Raw genomic sequence first — 16,198 nt, 5'->3', positions numbered from 1 at the left:
AAGAATATTCCACATGAACTACAACAAAATAAATTATTCTCAGCTGCTATTCTAGGGATAGGTATGGGCTAAGGTGGTCAACTCCTATAAAACCTTTTTTAAAAAAATTCTTTGCAACTTTCCCATTTTGTCTTACATAAAAATACTGTTAATCCTTTTCTCAGACTGAATACTTTATTTTCTCTTGCCTAAAAAAATAAAAATTACAGCCTTCCTTTGAGTGTCCCTACAACCCTCCTGGTTTTCAGCCAAACCTAGTGATTTGCAAAGGTGTTATTCTACTGTCTAGCAGGCACTCTGCAGCATCCGTGGACAAATATGCCCCTTTTTGGTCAAGTTAGAGCCTGCTGACGGGATTAAAGCGTTCTGGAAATTGCAAAAAGATGGGACATGTTTCATGAAAAGCTTGCTACCTGGGAGCCTTGTGACTTGGTTTTACAGAATGATGCCTGTAATTTTTTGACACCAATGCATTTGAAGACATTAGGCTTTTGTTAATTGGATACTTAGACAATAAAGCCTTGGAATGTGTTAATTTGTTGGACTGGATATGATTAGACTCTGTGATGAGGCTATTTTGCTAAGATATATCTGCTATTGGCTAGCCTGACATCATGGATTCTGCTGAAATACAGAGTTTAGTGGTGTTTTGAACGTGGTAGTTATGTCAGTACACATTAATTCATGATGGACTACAGGAATATGGTACTCCAAATGTATTGCATGATTTATAGTCATGTAGTGCTCAGAGTAAATGTGGGAATAAAATGTGCCGGGTTGTGAAGGGACAAGTAAGGAAATGGGTCTTTGGAGACTCCTCCACAATGATAACTTCACTCTGTAAGTTTTATTCTGCTGGGCCAAGGCAGCAGTGAGCGTGGAAGAGACACAAGCTGTTCACAAAGTTTTGCTTTATACCACGACCTCATTGAGTTGATTAGTAAACAACACCAGTTCTCCTCTTGTTTTCTGCTGGGTTAAATGTACCCAGGATAACCACAATCGATTCAACAGCCAGTAAATCTTCACTCCTGCACACTTGGTGGAGATGTTAGTGCTTGTTCTTTGAATTCCCCACAAGCCCCACTGCATTCAACGTGGGCAGATGCACTCTCCCACATGAGCAGGTGCTGTCCCTTGAGAGGCTCTCAGGGCCACCAGGTGTTCCCCAGGGAATCTGTCCCTGGCAGGTGGTCCCCACCATGGTGACAGCAGGCTGTCCATCTCTCCTGCATGCAAATGCATCTGTTCTCCCTTCCCTGCAAGGAGGAGGGGAAGGAAATTGGAAGGAATACAGAGGTGGGAGCTGGGTCTGTCTGGGTGTCAGCATGAGGCTCCCCAGGAAGGGACAGGCAGGTGTTCTGCATAGTTCTTGCAGTTCCTTTGTTCCCCTTCTTCACCGGAAGGATCCGCCTTTGGGGCTCCCTTTACTGGCCACATCCCAGCAAAAGCAATGAAGCAGATTCCTCCTACATCCACGTACGGCTGAGATTCCAACTCTTTTTTTTTTTTTTTTTTTTTCCCTTCAGTTATCCATTTGCCATCTGATTGCCTCATTTCCACCGTCCTGGAAATGCAGACAGTTTCTGCCAGCTGGTTAATTTATGCCCTGGGCAACCACACGCAGATCAGATCACAGTGGCCTATTAGCATTTGGCAATACACGATTTTGGAGCTGTCTTATCAATATGGATTATACATAATAAAAACAGGAGGTAAAGCAATCAATAGCAACACTTTATAAGAGGAAACAGAACTGTTTGGACAAGAATGTACATGTGTTCTATGCTTTTTAATGTCTGTGTCACCAGCGATGCAAGATGTCCTATCTGCACAGCACCCAGCTGAATGGAAAAAAAGGCGTTCAAGTGTGTAATTGTTCCAAAGCTTGTGGAGCATTAGAGGGATGTTTGGTGTAGGCAGATACTTCACTTGTTTGTGTGTGAGATTCTACAGCGTAAACTTTCACAGCTTCACCACTGGAATAAAAATGACATCCAGGATGACTCACTTTTATTTATTGGGAAAAGGTAAAGATGATGCCACTGTGGGAAGCAGGTTTGTCTTGCTTCTGCTTTGGAAACAAACTTCCCAGCCATTTCCAGTCAACAACTGTGATCCAAGCAGTCAAAGCTGGTCCTTCATTAATCAGCCTCCAGCTTTGCTTGGGGCTTGTTCTAATTGATTTAGTGCAGAGCTTATCTTCTCCAGAAATGAAAAATAAAATTAATTTCCCAAGTTTAACTCCAGTGTGTCAATCCAATTTCCAATGGTTTTACGGTTTAATTTCCTTGGACAGTTTTCTGACTCCCTCAGCTTGGTAGTGGAGGAGCACATTCCTAAAACAGTACTCCTGAACCTCCTAATGTGTGCAGAAATGCAGGCAGGTCTCGATTTACCCACTTCACTCTGGTCTAACTATTTGTGGGACGATAGCTTTTTATAAGTTACACCTTCAATTAACGGTATGATCTAGTTCCTAGATCAGATCACTTGTTAGGCCATTATAGGTTGTTCTCAAGGTTCTGAATGAATCATTCTCAGACCCTGTCTGGCTTAGGAGTGCTGCAAGCTCATTTGTAATTTAGTTTTTGTGGGCTGCGAGATTCTAAAGTTCCTTGCACATTAAACTCCCTGGCAGATATGTGAGAAGGATGGTCCTCTGAGCCCACCTAAGGAGAAGGATAGGAAAGGCAGTGGAGATCCTTGCTCACCTCTTTGCTCATGCCCTGTTATGCAGATATGGGCAGGTTATGTAGGGGAGCTCTCAGAGTGAGCGCAGCTGGGACTCCTTCTCATCTGCACTGTTTGCAGAAATCCCCGCAGACTCTGTTATTGCATTGCCCACTACATCGCCACTGCTGCAAGGCTGGCTGGGGTACTTGCTGATGTGAATCTGGGTGGGAAGTCATGGGGACCAGCGTATTATCGAGGTAGGTGGAGCAAAAACAAAGCATGAATAACGGACACTGCTCTTCTACAGTTCATCAAAGGTATGGATGCTTGTGCAAGTTATTCAGGAGCTGGGAGGTTGGAGGGGAAAGTTACACAAATGTTATTAAATATGTTATGATTTAAGAGAAGCATCAGTTCAGAGTAAAAGTGCATGTTGGGGATCAGAGCTTTGAAACATCCATTCAGCTGCTCTGAAATGTAACTTTTGATAATGTGACCCATAAAGATTTCCTTAAAGTTCACATCTCTTTTTTTCCCCCCACTATTTTTTTAATGCTGCAGCCTCTGAACATAAAATTCATCTGTTCATTTCTTTTTTGTAATAAATGTCATCTCATTCATGCAAGAAGCAGAATTTCTCACTGTCCCTGATTCTGCAACAAGAGCAGCAATTCTCATACTAACTCATGATATAGGATCATTTACAATGAGGCATTCCTAGTTTGCCTTCTGAATCTCAGAACACTGGGTAAAATTGAAAGTGCTGGGTAAGAATGAAGTGTTATCAGTGAGGACTAAGACCATCTATAATCCTTCTAATCCAAATTGGATTAATTATTTGCAAAAAGTGCTAGAAGTACGTGTATTAGATCGAGGGCTAAGTGGGTTGAAGTGGGTCATACAATTTCATGGAGGAGTAGGTTAAGCAAAAAGGGGATTTGTCAATGAGAAAAACTTTATTAAACAGCTGCTAATTGAAAGCAAACTTGCTAAAAAGGTGTCTATACACATTTAAAATCTGTATAAATCACAATTTAATAGAGTCCCTTGGAACTCCTGACTGACAGTACATAAAAAGCGACATCATATACAGTCTGTCCTCCTGCAGCGTGGGTGGACAAGGAAGGATCTGACAGACAGAAAGATCACTTGGGATCCTATGCTGCTGTTCCACAAATAGCATGGATGCAGATGCTGAGATACTGGCAATTAGGCAGTAAGATGGAGAAGTCCATCTGGAAGACTTCCAGCCATACAGCTTCATTCACATAGGGTTTGTTGCAAGGCAAACATCATGCAAGTTATCAAGGAGACATGCAAGCAGCCTGGGACATTTATATGACCCACAGTAGTCCAGTTTAACCCTGAGTTTCCTTCATGGTAAGAACTGTCTGCTGTGACATTAGCAGGAGCTGTCACTACAGGGGATTGGCTGTTGTCATTCAATCCCCACAGACTTTGTTTAGGGTGCTTTTAAAAGGGTAACGCTGGTAGGAACACAACCATTAGGAAGAAGATCATACAACATTACAAAGAGCTAGATTTGACCCATCACTTTCGTGTACTACTCCCTATCCCACTTCAAACCCCAACCCTCATACACTGTTCTTCATTTCTCCACCCTATAAATATCTGCTTTACCTGTAGTGCACTTGCAGCAGAGCACACCAAAGGCCTTTCAGTTTCTCGATGCTCCCTATTGATGCAGTGAAAGTTTTAGTTGCCAGGTCTTCTTAGAGCATCTTCTCTTCACCCTTTTCTCCTTTCCTCAGCTTTACCAATTTTCCCTGTATTCACTCCTCATTCCAGTTCCTCCTCATGTACTCTGTTCTTGACTCTTTTCTCATGTAATTTCATTTCTATTTACTACAGCTGTAACGTAAACCTACCCTTCTTTTTTCCCCTCTCCCAGTGAGGTAGACCTTCCTCTAAATCTTCCAGGAGCACAGCAGCTGCAGTCATCACAAAGCACATGCCAGCTGTCCTGCCAGGTCATCTCGACTTCTCCGACCTCTCTGGTCCTGAAGATACATTGCTCTACTTTCCCAACTAGCTGACCAGTGCCATCCTCTTCTATCTCCTTCCTCACCAGCAGCCATTGGTATAAATATCAGTAATGATGAATTATGAATTGGCTTACTGCTACTTAATAATTTACTCAATAAAGTTCTTCCAGCAGACTGTTAGAGCCCAATGCTTAGGTAAAGAATTTAGCTTCAGAATTTCTGAATATTCTCCACTGTGTTAAAACAAACAAACAAACAAACAAACAAAAAAAACAAAAGAATGGAAAACTTCCAAAAATAATCTAACATTGTTCTGTGGAAGAAGTAACTGCATTTAAGAAGTGTGACTTAAAGTTTTATCTGGGAGAAATAATAGAATGTAATAGATTTCACAGACAATAATCAGGGACTTATCTCAAAGTGCCAATCTTACCTCATTTGCTATTCTGGGAGAATGACTATTATCAGTAATGAAATGAATTGGTTCCTTCATTTAGACTCTTGCTAATACCACGTAGACTCTTCTGTGTCCATCTCTGCAGTAGTCTTAACTAAAAATTAATTCCTTGGATAAAACTAGTAATTTCCTTAAACATCAGTTACCTCAAACATTGTCTTTGGGGCAACAAGCAGCATCCTGTTCTTCCCTTGCTAACACGCTCTTCAGAGTGCGTCAAAGGAAAGGAGTCCTTTGGGACTGCAGTCCATCAGGTCCAGGGCCAAATGCAGGAGTCTTGGGGGAAAGCTGTCAACCAAGAGAAGAAACTATGTCCCCTTTCCAGGTAAAAACAGCTTATGCCTAAAGCAGGAAACTTCCCTTTTGTATAATTTAACCATACCCCACATAATGATGGGAGAAAAACATCATCAAAATTTTCGATTCTCCTTTTGAAAACCACTCAGCACTTTGGCTAGGTGACTTCCTGGCTCCATACTAATTCATCAAAATTGTGACACGTAATTGCATTGTCCTACATTCAACTGTATAGTGGTTTTACTCAGTTGAGCAGCTGAGCTCCACCACAACTGCTCTCTCACTCCCCCTCCTCAAAGAGAAAGGGGGAGAATATATAATGAAAAGGGCTCAAGGGTTGAAATAAGGACAGGGAGATCACTCAACAATCATCGTGATGGGCAAAACAGACTCAGAGTAGGGAGATTAGTAAAATGTATTGCCTATTACTAACAAGCTAGAGAAGTGAGAAATAAAGAAAATAAACTAAAAACACTTTCCCCCCATCCACCCTCTTCTACATACTCCCCCTGAGCAGCACAGGGGAATGGGGGCTGCGGTCAGTCCCTGATGCTTTGCCTCGGCCGCTCCTTCACGGTCACTCCCTGCCCCTGCTCCACGTGGGGTCCCTCCCATGCGATGCCGTCCTTCCCGAACAGATCCTGCGGGGGCTGCCCACAGGCAGCAGCTCTTCAGGAACCGCTCCAAAACAGGTCTGTACCACAGGGTCCATCCCCCAGGAGCAAACTGCTCCAGCACGGGTCCCCCACGGGCGGCAGCTCCCCCCAGACCCCTGCTCCTGCGTGGGCTCCTCTCCACGGGCTGCAGCTCCGGCCCGGGGCCTGCTCCTGCGGGGGCTCTCCATGGGCCGCAGCCTCCTCCAGGCCACATCCACCTGCTCCACCGGGGGCTCCTCCACGGGCTGCAGCATGGAGATCTGCTCCGTGTGGGACCCATGGGCTGCAGGGGGACAGCCTGCTCCACCAGGGGCCTCTCTGCAGGCCTCAGGGGAACTTCTGCTGCATGCCTGGAGCACCTCCTGCCCTCCTGCTGCACTGACCTTGGTGTCTGCAGGGCTGGTTCTCACTCCTCACTGTCCCAGCTGCTGTTATGCAGCAGTTTTTTGTTTGTTTGTTTTTTCCCTTTCTTAAATCTGTTCTCACAGAGGCACAAATAACATTGCTTATTAGCTTGACTCTGGGCAGTGGCGGATCCCTTTGGAGCTGGCTGAAACTGGCCCTTATCTAACATGGGGCAGCTTCTGGACTCGTCTCACAGAAGCCACCACTGTGGCCCCTCCACTACCAAAACCTTGCCATGTAAAGCCAATACAAACTGCAAGCTATTGCATTTTGTCACAGCGATAGCCTGTTCTTAACCTCCTCTAGGTTACCTAGCACAGGTTGGCATTTGGCACTCAGAGATGTCCATTCCGAGGACCTCTTAGCCATTCATGGGTCAGAGCCCCAGCAGCTACTCAGAAAGGCCAGAGAAAGTTTTCCTGTTCATTGTTATTAAACAGAGTTCTCTAATCTGCATTAAGAATGATTACACTGCATGTAGGGTCAGACATCCATGTGTTTGAAGGACTGAGGACAAGTAAGATTCTTGCCAACGTGCTGCATTGCTCCCTCCAAAGGGGCCTGAGGCAAGAGGCTGGATCAGACCTCCGTGGTCACTGGCTCGTGTCTTCCACAGCAACAAACATACCATAAAGCCTCTTCTGTAAGGTGGCCAAGCTTCTCATGGAATCAGCTGGATATCCCCTCCCATTACCCTTGGCCACCAATGCAGCCTGCAGGTAGGTGTGAAGAGGTAAGCAGCATGGGAGGGAAGCTATATGAATCAGCAGTTTTCAGCGTCTTGGAAATGTCCACTTTGAATAAGCTGATATAGCAACTCAGTTCATCAGATGAGCAGATCCTCCCCTCTCTGTATCTTTCCAGTAAGAGATGCTTATTTTCACCATAATTGCAAGCACACGCTCAGACTGCTCATTAATCACCAGCTAGGAATACGATATGGCACCAAGCAGATGTAGTGCCTAAACAGGAGCGCATCCTGAAGCAGAAGAGTGAGGATGCGGTGAGGAGACAGAGCAGCTCAGCAGATCAAGGACTGGAGCATTCCAGAAATGAAAAGACAACTAGGAGAGATTCAAAGAAGTTTGTTTTTTATCAGTCAAGTGAGCTACAAACGTGAAGAGGAACTACTTTTCATTTTGGAAGATCAAAAGCACAGGATTTGTTTAGAAGTGTACACTTGACTGAAAAAGAGAAAGCTGGTTATCAGATGGTGAGCAGCTGAAAAAGAACTAAGTACAGATATTCTGCACAGTAAAAATAAAATATTTTTCTTGAAAGTACCAAAAGTCATTTAGTGACTTTCACATCACCTTCAGTGTAGATAGGCCCAGGTGTGCACAGTAATGTAATATCCAAGTTACAGCAGTAGATTTAAGAGAAAAACTTGTCTATTAAACACAAGCTCATAACACTCATCTTTCCTATATTTGCTTTTTTTTTTTTCCTTCTCTGTGATGCAAAACAACACAAACACTAGATCTTGGTATAGGAGGACAGGATTCCCCAGAAATAAACTGAAAGCAGAGCTAAATGAAAGTGTAGAAATAACAAATGGAAACAAACAACAACAAAACACCAAACAACCAAGCCCTATGTAAGAGACAAAAAACATAAGCAACTAGGATTATTTCTTTTTTAAAGAAAGAAAAAAGCCCATTCACAACCAACTCCAAAACTCAATGCTGGCATATAAGCAAACTAAAGGAAACAGTTTCAATTAAAGGTTGCTGGATTCTGGCTTATACCTGACAAGACTCACTGCACTGCAGCCTCTAAACCAATAAGCCTCACATATAAAACAAACACTTGTTACACTACCTCAATGACAGACAACAGAAGCACAAATTAAGCATGGAAAGATTCAATAGTTTATATAAGGTTACCATTTAAACTAACCTGAATCCAGGAATTAAATAGTCATGTAGAATAGAGTGCCAAAGAACGATGTCAGAAATAGGAAAGACAAAGAGCAACAATTCAGTCTTTCTATGGGGAAGCCAGTTTACTCTACAGCACCCTTGAAACATGAGTGGTCTCCAGACAAAACGGTACGCAATACAGAGTTCCATGTAGGACCTGCTGATTGTCACAGCAGTGAGTGGCTTCCTGGAAAGAACAGGAATCCTGAGGGTGGGATTCACCTGCTGTGACTCAGACACATCCAGGTTAATTGTCTGTGCCGACACTGCTTGCTGCAGGTTCCCTTTACAACCAATAGAGAAAAAAAGATGGTGTTGGAACATCTGCAGAGGCTCAAGGCTCTCCAGTGGTTTTAGAGGGCAAGACTAGCTGTGGCTCAGATTTTTCAATCTGAGTTCAGAGCTAACGTCTTGACATCTAAAGCCTAAGGTTAAACCCTTCTTCAATCCAACACTTCCGGAGGAAATTAAGGCTGAAAGAGCTGAAGTATTAGCAGTGATGTATAATTTCTCCCTTTTAAACTGCCTCAGTAGTAAGAGTACTGGAAAACAGGAAGTATGATCCAGATTTTAAAAAAAGTGTTCCTGAATTGTCAGAGAAGCACACACCAATGGGGCCTGGTTGAAACTATTCTAAAAAACAGACATACGGAGAATTATGATATGTGGGTGAATCAAAGAAAAAAAATATGCCTTGCAGGTCTATTAGGATTTTGGGGAAAAATATGGGGGATGGGGTGCGGGGGTGGCAAAGATCCCCTAATACTCTCCTTGCATTTCCATAGCTCTCCCAGGAGGGCTCCTCACCAGAGACAATTGAAGAAATGAAGCCACCTCGGGATGGAAGGGCTGTCCTGACATAAACAGGTAGATGCTTAAAAGATGGGAAAATAACATACCAGATGCTAGAAGTCAGCAGTGGCTTGGGATACGTGTAAATGATCGGAAAGGACCATGAATGGCAAGACAATAGCGCTGCTGGTATTAACTGATTCAGAGTTTTAAAGAGACCATCACAGAGAACTCTGCAAACCCTGACTAGATGAGAAAATGATAGTTGAAATTTGGCATAGTAAACATAGAATTATGCAACATGAGGAGAAAAACCCCACATTTACATCCATAATGATAGGTTTTCAGATAGCTATTACTGCTCAGGAAAGAGTTCTTGAAGACACAGTGGATGAAGAGATTTGGTGTTTTATAACACATGGTCTCATGAAAATATCAACTCAGAGAGAAAGGAAATTGATGTTGGAACGTATTAAGGAAGGAAAAAAGAGCAAAACTGAAAAGAGAGTTATGTCACTGCATACATCACTGGTGTATCTGCATCCCATCCTTAACACTGAGTCAGCATCTCAAAAAGGATGGAGTAGTGCTGGAAAAGGGTCAGGGACAAGGCAACGTATATGATCAGAAGTCTGGAATAAGAAGCACAGTAGATCTCTTCATTTATATAAAAAAAAAGTGAGGGGAAAATAATGAGATTTGGGAGTGGACTAGAGAGGGTAAATAACTCATACAGTACAGGAAACAAGGGGCGTTGGACTAGCATAGATGGTGGCAAACTAAACCAACAGAAGATAATTCACCATCACCAAATGCAGCAAAGGCTAAAATTGGACGCGAATCCTCAAAAAAATCCACTGATGAAAAAACTATCCAAAACTATTAAACACAGGGATACCATCTTCTCTCATGGGGTCCTTGTGCTGCAAGTCACTGGAAGCTACAAGGAGATATTGGGGAAGTATCATTATGTTTCCTCTCTTTTTAGACTCTTCTGCATCTGCGGCGGCTACTACTCTGAGCAGAACCATCTTGTGGTCATGCCTTGTCTCCAGGAAAGCCATTCAAACATAAAGCCAAAGTCAGAGACTGCTGCAGGTAGTGAGCAAAAATAATTGTAAATCATATCATTTCAAAGAAGCTGAATCCATCATCTGCAAGGATTGCATATTTTATTTTCTTCTTTTGAGAAGGGCTTGTTTTATTAAACTATTTTGTACATATTTGATCTCTTCTACTACTTCAAGGGGCTACTAGACTCACTTAACAGTTATTTATTGCAGAGACGGAAATGGAAGGAAAGCTGATTTTTAACACTAGAGTATCATTTACTGTCTGGATGTGCATAACCATAAGAAATTATTAGGTATGGACATAAGGCTGTAGAGTTCGAGCCCAGGGATCATTGAAAGATGCCTATACAAAAACAGCCCCAGTATGTACGCCATGAAGGCAGCCTGCACAGAAGATGAAGTATACCTTTTGGCAACTATTCCTCCAATTACTCACTGAGATGGAAACATACCTTCAGAATAAAATCCAGATCCTGGGTAAATGTTGCTTTTGTATACCATTGGACATTCACATTCCATATGTTTCCATCAGACTCCCAAGTCCTTTTCATACTTAATATTTTACAAGTTCCCCCTTTTTCCTTCCCCTGCTCCTGCCTATCTGCTCATCATGACCTGCACTTGTCGTTTCTAAATGAATAGTCTCAAATTGTCAGATCTTTGTTCAGCCAGGTCATTAATCAGTGTACTAATTCACATAACAATCTCGGCACTAACAAATATTTTTCAAATAACAATTTTATGAAATATTCACAGACAATTGAACCATTAACTGTGTACTTTGTGACTCACATTTATTAAGCATGCATACTTTCGCAAAAACTCCGAACAAAGCTATGCCACACTTCCCATGCTACCACTCTTCCTACATCCCAAAGAGTCATGTTGGGTTTGGGGTTTGGTTTGTTTTTAATATACTCATACAAATGTCTAGGGATATTCATTTCCAATTTAAGATGAGCTGCAGGCAGAGATCAAACCTACTTTATCATTGTGGCCTAGGAACAAACATATTTTGTACAGGAAGTTGCCTGCTTTTACTTTGGCAAATATCCTTTTTAGGACTTCCTCTTGCTTTGTTTTGCACTGGTTTCTCTCCCCAGGGAGTGTAGATCCTACTGTGAAGCATGTCACATTCAACCTCAGAGGCTTTCAGTATGTTTTCGTACTGCTTTATGCCAAAAATTTACCTCCATGAAAACAAGAGGAAGATTTTGTTTTTAACGTGTACCTGTAAGAAACTGTATGATGCTGAGAGTGATAGGCTATAATTTTCTGAAGAACCCAGTTTGTACCTTCTTTTGATCCCTTTACTACTACCAGAAAATTGGTCCAGGATCTCAAGCTGCTGCAAAGCAAGCAGAATTACAAAGCTGCAGTGCTGCTTGTCAGAGCACAAACCTCCTCATCACAGATTTGTGCATCAATTAGGTGGGACAGGTGGTGTGTTTAGGCTGACGGCTCTCAAATTAGGGAGAAGCAGAGGAATTCTCATTCTGGAGAGCTGAATCACATTCTGGTATTTGATACTTCTCCATATATAATTCATCACCAGATTTCATTGCTTTCCCTGCAGTGTCTCCAGTGGCAGCATCTTCTACATTCTCTCAGATTGTCAAGTGAGGTTGGGTCTGTGATGAAGTAAAGAGGTGGTCCACAGGCTTAAAAGGGCACTGATGCTTGTATAGAAGCTCAAAACCCTCAGAGCAGACAGTTAAGCACGATGTGGGAAAGATCCACCAGCTTCTAGCTTTTCATGAGCAAGCTGTATGTACAGAAGGAAGAGCTTCCAAGAAGGGAGGACTAGAGAGTTTATAATGACACCTCTGCCATTTCAGGCAGGATTTGACTGTCATTAAGCAAATATTAGATACTGAATAACTTTGCTGCTTGGGTGACTGGCAGGAAATCTTTTCTTCCATTCTTTCTTGCACACTGCTGGCCTCTTCTGGGTCTCAGCTAGAAGCCATGGAAGGACCTGAATCATTTTAACGTTCAAGGTAATGAACCATCTCCACCTCTTCAGTTCCTTGAAAGACGGTGTTGCACTATGCAATGAGAGTCATCCAGAGATTTGGGAAAGGAGAACCTCCAAAAGTAGTCTGAAGGCACAAAGTAATTTAGTAACTGAAGATCTGGAGCCCAAGCAGCACTTTGGCAAGCAGAAGGACTGTCCAACCACATGTAGGACAAGTCTATTGATACATCAGTACTGAATGCTAGGAGTGAAAATCGTGATGTTTGCTAAAGACATTGTGATGTGTAGTTAAAAAGAAACAGCTCCCCAGTGGCCAGAAAGGCTGTCAGTTTTAGAAAGGGGCTGGGCTGTTTACAGTCACGTTCTGCTCACCAGCAGACCATAAATCACTTGGCACAGAGAGAACAGGGATGGGGAAGGCAGATTCCCAAGGCCTCCCTGTAGAGTTGGAGTGAAAAAAGATCCAGGCTTTGCTCATTTTTAGCCCAGAGCCTGCTGTAGTGTGGGGTGAGGATGGCAGGGCACAGTCCCAGCCTGCAGGACCGAAGGTAACACACCTCAGACCTGGTGAAAAAAAGAGACTTCTCGGAGGTCCTTGCTGGCAACTGTGATTTTTACACTTGGAGAAGTTTCTGGAGTGGTAGCAGGGCTGGAGGAAGGACCCATCTGCAACATACAGAGTAAGAGGCAGTTTGGTTTGCAAAGCTCTTCACTTCCATCTGTGTAGGTTACTCCTTACGAACATTTGTCATTCTAAATTGTTTTCAAAGAACATTCACACGGGATATTTTAGATTCTTCCGGATGATTTTCTGGATACTAATATTATCCTTAACCCTTTAAAAGCCCCTTGTGAATGGAAAGTCCAAGAAGCAAACTCAAGAAACTTAGAAAATATGATTTAATGGGAAAAAAGCATAAGAGAAAAAGGAATGAAAGATACCTAATAATGAGTTTTAAAAGTACAATGAAAAACAACCCTAATGCGGGAGATAAACAGTAATTGTACTAGGAGAAGCTTTTGGTTGAATTGTGTAACTTTCAGTGACTTGGAAACAATAAAGGGAACATAACACAAGTAGAAACTAAATGTGAGAATATATTAGAAGAAGGTCAGTATGTGAGAGAAGTGAATGAGAAAGGGACAAAAAAAGTAGCAAGAAGATAAATATTTAAGAATGAGGAAAATTAAATAAATTCTTGGATAGTTTCACAGAGTGTAAATAATGCATGATACTGAGAAAGCTTAAGTATTCAGTGCATCCTTCACTTAAAAATATATATATTTTTAGCAATTATTAATGCAATTAATTTTGAGAAAGGAAGAAAGAAAAGGGGATTTCATCCTGCTCCATGAAAGGAGCAGCCTCAGCAGTTACCAAGTCATTTGCCTTTGCCTGTGAAAGCACATGGAGGAAGAGAGGCATCTTGGAAAATTAGAGAGGAACCTTTGCCATTAAAAAGGCGGTAATTGAGGAACCTAGGGAAATACAGACAGGTCAGTCTAACCTCAGTACCTGGAAAACTACTGGAACAAGCTGTTAAGCAGCAGTTTATAAGCATCTGGAGGATAATAAGGTAATAAGAAAGAGCCCACATGGATTTGACAAAAACAATTCATGTCGAACCAATCTAATTTCCTCTCCTTGGCAGGGTAAGTGGTCTAGAGGATAGGGAAAAGTGGTAGATGTGATATTTCTTGGCTCTATGAAGGCTTATGACACAGTCCCACAGGGCAGTCTTGTAAGTGTACTAGGGAAATACAGTCTGCAGGAAATGACTATGGTGGCTAAACAACCCTAAAAATATTACTTGGGCAATTGCTGTAGGCAGTTCACAGCTCACTTCAGAGGCTTTTTCAAACAGGGCTCTGTCTTGTGCTGCATGCTAGTTGATGTTTTCTTTCTTACCTTTTATACTACAACAGAATAAAATTAACACAACATATTCTGGCAATGCAGGCAGTTCCCTGGCAGGTGAGATAAACGCCTGATGCCTGCTCATTGGAAATACAGTTGACTTGTGCTTGTGTCATCCACAAAACAGGCAATTATCAGCCCAGACCTTGTCCTGACCTTCTACGGATAGCCAAAATACACCTCCTCACCCTGCAGCGCTATGACCTCTTCCTCACAGCCATCTCTTCAGAGTGTCTGTACCTTTCGCAGTGCCCTGGGTTTCCAGTTCAGCAGCAGCAGTGTCACTGGTCAGATGGGCTCCTAACAGTAAACATATCTAACTTCAGGGGGAGGTTCAGAGGAGTATTTATCAATTCTGGAAAACAGCAAAAAAGACTCGTGAAATAAAACACAAAGCACAATCAAATTTGTATCACATTACAAGAGGAACATCTAATTTATCTCCCACATAGTTCAGTCATGATGAACACTGGAGTTACCACCATAGGAAACTGGTAGATGGCAATATTCTCCAGCTGGCCCATCCCTATGATAATGCTCTCTTTCCTCCCCCCACCTTGGATGCTTCAATAAATTTTCTTCCTCCACTCTTTATCAAAGGTATTTCCTAGAAAAAATAGTCCCGGGAAGGAGCTGGAGGAGTTGTGTGCATACCCTTGTCCCAGAGCAGGACGAGCCACTCCTGGCACTGTTCTCCCAGACCTCCTGTGATAGAATTCCCTCAGCCTGCATCTCCTGTGAGCACCTCCGTCACATCGGGGTACCACCTCTATTCATATTCTTAGCAGGAAGATTTGTATTTCAGGATAAACTGTTCCCTGTCTGCTTCTGCAGATGATTTGTAACCTTAACACCTTCTAAGCTTTGTAAATATACAAAACATTTTACAGTATAAAAATACGAATTGCACAACTTTTTTCCACGTTGCGATTTCTGTCGTGGTCTCAGCTTTCATCAGAGTGCACTCACAGCCTCTCTCAATAGCTCATAAGGGAAGTAACAAACAGGAACTGTGGGATTCTGAGACACAAACCCTGGGAAGTTTTTTAAGGACTCGAGGATGGGATCGGAACCGAACATGATCTTGATGAATTGGAGACATGAACCAAAATAAATGCAATCAAATTCTCTAGAGACAAATGCAGACACCTTAGATTGGGATTGAGGCAAGTGAAATTACCCTTGCCAGCAAAGCTGGTCTGAGAATTTTCTATCCCTTTCCTCATCTCTCATCTACTCACTTCTGCCTTAGCAGAATAAAAATATCTATTCCTTATTTGCAGGGTGTTACATCTAACCTAGTTCACTTCTCTGTTCTGGTTCAGAGCACAGCCCTATAAACAGTAACTAACATCATACCTGTGGGGGAAACGATCTGCAGTAGGGAGAAACAAATGAGCTGCCCAGACTGCAGAAGCGGAAAAACTCCATTGCTGAACTCAAGTTTCATGCACATACATTTTGAGTAAGGAGAAATCAATCCATGAATACAATAGCAAGTTCGTAGCAATGCAGCACAATCTAAACTTACTTTGGTTGAGTCAATGGTGGGATACTTTTGCAAAAATCAACAACAATAAAACAAAACAAATGAACAGCAGCCAGCAACCTAAACTTGATCTTGGAATGTAGTAACAACAGGCATGTACCAAAAGGAGATGGGAGGCCAGCAGCTTAATGCTGTGGCTTTTCTTGGTAATGCACTTTAGTAATCATGCTGGTAGCTTAGAGGGAAAACAGGAAGAGAGGTCCGATGCCTGAAATGGGAGAAATTCTCCAGAAAAGAAGGGAAGTGAGGGAAGACAAAGCAGTCCTCCACAAGGTAAGAACAGTTTCAAAGACAGCAGCAGCAATTTGCTCTCTATCTTGCATAGGGTGAAAGAGCAAAAAATGAATACCTGATTGTGCATCAAAAAGATTTCAGCAAGGTAAGAAAAAAAAAAGAAAAAAAGAAAGAAAACACACACACCACTGCCCATCGAGAGAGAAGCAAACAGGCTAGGGACAGCTGTACCGGT

The 16,198-nt window shown here is 42.4% G+C and overlaps 1 long non-coding RNA gene across 8 annotated transcripts in view; it reads right to left on the bottom strand.

The window, feature by feature from the left end:
* The window catches only part of LOC308179697, a 53,728-nt gene that overhangs the window by 15,361 nt on the left and 22,169 nt on the right, over positions 1–16,198 (bottom strand). For 7 of the 8 annotated variants that reach the window (XR_013940491.1, XR_013940492.1, XR_013940494.1 and 4 more), the window contains 3 exons: positions 14,369–14,535; positions 5,941–12,928; positions 5,286–5,427 (listed from right to left, as the gene is read on the bottom strand). This is a non-coding gene — a long non-coding RNA (uncharacterized lncRNA). The remainder of the gene's footprint in view (positions 1–5,285; positions 5,428–5,940; positions 12,929–14,368; positions 14,536–16,198) is intronic. The other variant, XR_013940493.1, reaches the window with a different exon arrangement.

The sequence above is a fragment of the Anser brachyrhynchus genome, assembly GCF_964034855.1.
Source record: "Anser brachyrhynchus genome assembly, chromosome: 17".
Taxonomy (NCBI): Eukaryota; Metazoa; Chordata; class Aves; order Anseriformes; family Anatidae; genus Anser; species Anser brachyrhynchus.
This window is presented reverse-complemented; position numbering and strand designations above follow the sequence as displayed.